The following is a 4,996-nucleotide window of genomic DNA, read 5'->3' as shown; positions in this document are numbered from 1 at the left end:
AGGATTGATGTCATAGGATCACGAGTCGTTTATATCATCCACAACCCTGAGTTGTTCATAGCATCCAAAGTCCTGAGCTTATGACTCAAAGTAGCTCATGTCATTAACAACCATGAGTTGCTTATAGCATTTAAAGCCCTAAGCTCATGACCTGAACTCATTCTTGTCAACCACAACCCTAAGCTTTTTATAACATATAAAGCCCTAAGCTCACAACTCAGAATCTTTCATGTGATGCACAACCTTGAGTTGTTCATAACATTTAAAGTCATTAGCTCACGACCAAGAATCGTTCATATTATCCTCAACCCTAAGCTATTCATAGCATCTAGAAACTTGGGCTCATGGGATCCTAAGTCGTTCATATCATCCATAACTTTGAACTCATGACCCAGAGTCATTCAGGTCATTCACAACCTTGAGCTCATGAAGCAGATAAATTCATATAATCAATAGCTTTCAGTTATACATAGCATCTAAAGGCTTGATGATTCGTCCCCAATTGGTGTACTTTTGATTCAGTCCTCAGACGAGAGTTATCAACAAAATTTATAAACCTAATTCACCATATACTAGGGTAGCATAGCTAGCATAGCATAGTGGTTCTAAGATCGTCCACAGGGATGGGTTTTCATCTCACACGTGATATTAGTTGCAACACTGAAATGGTGGTTTTTCTTTTCTGAGTTAGATTTAAAAGAAAACATAATGATGATTGAAAAAGGGGTTGGTTTTTAAGCTAACCAAAAATAGTAATGAGATTAATTACAAAGAAAATGTTTCTTGGAGTTTTAGGTCACTAGGTTCAGGTTCCTTATACAAAAGGGAATATTTCAGATATTTTCCTCACATTGGGGATTTAACCTATAGTTATTTCCCGAATTGGTGAGTTACACTACTTCTCATTAATGGTTTCAAACACTAGTTTCCCCTCACTAACGCATCTTGCAATGGTTCATACCTTTCACCTAGCATTGGCATTGAAGGTGATATTTAACCTTGGATTACCCTTCAAAAGCTCGCAAAAGATAACTAATGGATGTCTCCAGGGAGTCTGAAAAGCTTACCAAGTGTTGGCTATTCTAGGTAATACTACCTTTAAACCACCTCCCAGAGGCTCGCAAAAGATAACTAATGGATCTCTATGGATTGTGTCCAAAAAGCTTACCAAGTGTTGGCCTAGGTGATTATAAGGGATTTTAAGTTAACTAAAAATATACAAACCATTAACGGGTCACAACTTCTTTTCATTAAAAACTGAAACAAGGAAAACTCCCGCTCTTATATTCGGATCCTTTACCTAGCTTCCTTTAGTCCAAGAAACAAAAAGCCTAGCCACTCATTCTCTGAGAAAACATCCTCGAAGGTTGTTTGGCTAGAAAGAAAATAAAATCAAAATGAGTAGGTAAGGTAGAGCAAAGCTCTGTATATTTCTTACTAAAAATGTACAAGTGATCCCTCCAGAATTTCTTCCGAGCTTCTGAGATCGATCTTACAAAAAGATATATGTTAAGACATATATATAGAGATATTTTTAACCCTTCAATTAGATATCCTAAATATCTAAAAAGATCTTTAACTGATTACAAGGAAAGAATAGATAATTACACAAAATATCATGAGATAAAAATCTAACGGAGTCTGTGCAAAAATATCTAAAATTATCAAGAAGATTTTGCAAGGTTGTGAAAATTTCGCAAGGGGTTGCAAAATTCATCAGTTTCGCAAGGCTTGCAAAATCCCTTTTGGCTTGCGAAAATTTCACAAGGGGTTGTGAAAATTTCTCAAGGGGTTGCGAAATTCATCAGTTTCGCAACGCTTGCGAAATTCCTTCTTGGCTTACGAAAATTTTGCAAGGGGTTGAAAAATTGACCCTCAGATTCGCAAGACTTGCGAAATTCCTTCTTGGGCAATTCGCAAGGGGTTGCGAAATTCATGAATGTTAGATTCCTTCTCTGATTCTCTTCCTTGCATACTTGATTGATTTGACAAAGGCTTCGAAGCTCTCCTAAACTTGGATTCTTCGTGTAATTTAGCTTCAATCTTGCTTTGCAATGGACTATACCAAGTTCTCCCTCGTTCTTGGCTTGGCTTAATGATCAAAAAGCTATAAAAAACATAAAAACTTACCAAAAACTGATAAGTAACACTTGCAAGGGTCCTTAATGTGCCAATTGAATTAAAAGGTAATAAATACTACTCAAAAGTGTTTAAAAGAGTTTATAAGAAGCTATAAAAGAGCACTTTTTGAGTAGTAATCACTCCCCCCAACCGACATATTGCTAGTCCCTTAGCAATGAAGGAGAGAAAAACAAAAATAAGACAGTAAAATAATTTACAAATTCATGCTGATCACTCCAAAAAAATATAAGTGGCATGATTGTAAAGCATACTCTCACATGGAACATTAAAGAAGCAAAACCCATCCTTCAACAAGAAGATATAAAAAATCTTACCTGATCATAATTCATAAAGAGTAGGCATTATACAAATTTAAGTATTTGAGAGGATTTCCCCTCTTCTAGGCTCAATCATTATTCTTCCACAAAAATTTATGTGTTAAGCTTATTAGTTTCCGAAATATAGTACTCTGAACTAATCTCTCTCCCCCAACCTAGTTCTTACTAAAACTTAAGCAAACTGACCAACCTCCAATAGGTTAAGAACGCACCTCTTTTATTTCACAATTCTTTTCATTGTGGGAGTGCAATGCTAAAGCTATTGTTTTCTAAAGTGTCCATGTAACGGGGATCCATCGATGACTCCCAACTAATCAAGGTTTAGGGCATCAAGCTTTAAGGGTCTTTCGATCTCCAACTCCTCAAATTTTACCCCGGACTTTTGAGAATGAAATTTAATACCCACTCTTCTCTAGAATGGCCCCTCGCCTCTACACTCTATGCTGAAGAGGAAAAAGGTTGGCGCAGGCACCACATCAACTAGGAGCATCCCTGGGGGAAGCTCCCTCCTGAAAATGGTCCTTTGGGAAGATGTTCCTTGAGATAGGATACGAACCATGTCCCACTCAGAAAGTGGGGCCCATCGTCTAAATGCAGTGGGATCAGCTGGTACATAAGGGATATGGAAAGCCTCGGCAATCTGTCTAGCCCCCAAAATACCCTAGCGTCCATCAATGGTAAAAAGTATCGAGGCTGGTACCGGGACGCCACGAGTAGTCATAGACTGGTAAAAGTCTAAAGCTACTCGAGGATAAAATAATTGGGGCGGAGTCATAAAGGGTACAAGATGGTACCTCTCAAGTAGGCTGTATGAATCCCGCAACTCAGCCTGCTGGAGCAAAATAGTGTGATCAAAATATGCCTCGACATGAAATGCTTGGGATCGGAAATCTGAGTTGCCCTCAATGGGCGAGCTGGGTCTAGGGCGCCTGGTGGAAGGAGGCTGAGACTGTAAATCCCGAGGTGCTCCAGAGGACTCTCCTGGCTCTGAAGTCTTGGCTTTCTTTGTAGGAGGACCCCGAGGTGGAATCTGAGTAGGGGCCACAGGCGTGGCAGATGCTCTCCTCGTATGGTATCTGCTCTGAGGGGCAGAATCAGCTAAATGCGTAGGTGCATCTAGTGGGGCCCGCACAGGGGCGGCTCTCTAACTGCTCTGGGGAGCTGAGGTATGTCCTCCTCGGGTCTTAGGCATGATGAAGAAATGAAATGAGGCTCAGAGGCTTGGGATTGGGGAGGGTAGGGATGGAGAAATTGTAAAATTCGCACAAGGGGGGGAGGGGGGGTGTTGTGCGAAAAATTCGCACAAGGCACTATTCACCCGCCCTCTTGTAAATTTGAAGCTCTTTCAAATGGTGAAAATTTTTGGCTTTTGAGGGTGGGAAATGCTGGCTAAGGTAGGAAAAGGATTTTTCATGGTGGCTAGGCTTGGAAATTGGAGCTTTTTCACAAAGAGAATTTGAAATTTGAAGTTCCTCTACCCGGCGGCAATGGGTTTCCTTTGAAGAAAACGTGGCTTGAATCCTTAGCTTGAGGCTTTGGTTTGGTAAATGCAAGGCTGGGATTGGTTGAGGGATGGATTTAGAGTATTGAGTGAAGAATTGGAAGGTTTTTTATGGTGGAAAGAGGAGAAAATTGAAGGTGTGGACTATGGTGAATAGTGAATGTCGCGGCTATGGAGTGGAGTTATGGAGATGGGCTGCCATTGTGGTGCTGAGAATGGGGAATGATGAAGAAAAGGGGCTTAAGGAAGGGATTGGGTGATCGGAAGAGAGGTGTTGAGAGAAATGAAGAAGAAGCTTAGCATTTGGAGAGGAGAACACGACCTTTAAAGAGGAAGTGCAAATTTCGCACGACACCTTGTGTTATGCGAAAATTTCGCATTCCTGTGGAGTACCAAGACAATGGTTTTGAAAATTTGTCCCAAAAACGAATTCACACAAGGTTCACATTCCTGTGAAATTCGCACAAGGGATTTTGGGAAGGGACCGAGAGCATGCATTTTTTGAAAATTGGCACAAAAGCATTTTCGCACAAGGGATGTGTCGTGCGAAAATTTCGCACAACAAGAAGTGTTGTGCGAAAATGGCTGAGTCTTGGTTTTTTCTCCCCTGCTTTCCCTTGTTTTCACCATGACTTCATTCTTCAAGCTTTCCTATCTGAATGTTAACACAAAAAACCAATTCAAAACACATTAGAACGACCTTAAAGTCAAAAATAAAAATCAAAACATGGAAAAACACAAGAAAAACACTAGATTAAACTAAAATCAACTTAAAAGAAAACAAAAAGATGATGAACTTTTTAGTCTTTGAAGAGACTAAGTTCAACCATGAACCAAGTGTTTTCATGTTTGAGGTGGATCAAGAAGGATGAATTCCTCCTTGTCTCGGGAAAATGATTCCATATAGGGCTTGAGACGATGCCCATTCACTTTGAAAGTTCGAGTGCTATTGAAGTTGAGTAGTTCCACTACTCCATTTGATTGCACATCATGAGTTATGAAAGGACCCGTCCACCTTGATTTCAATTTTCCCGAA

The sequence above is a fragment of the Vitis vinifera genome, chromosome 18 (genome assembly GCF_030704535.1).
Source record: "Vitis vinifera cultivar Pinot Noir 40024 chromosome 18, ASM3070453v1".
NCBI classification, from domain to species: domain Eukaryota; kingdom Viridiplantae; phylum Streptophyta; class Magnoliopsida; order Vitales; family Vitaceae; genus Vitis; species Vitis vinifera.
The sequence above is the reverse complement of the archived record's forward strand: the minus strand, read 5'-3'. Positions refer to the sequence as shown.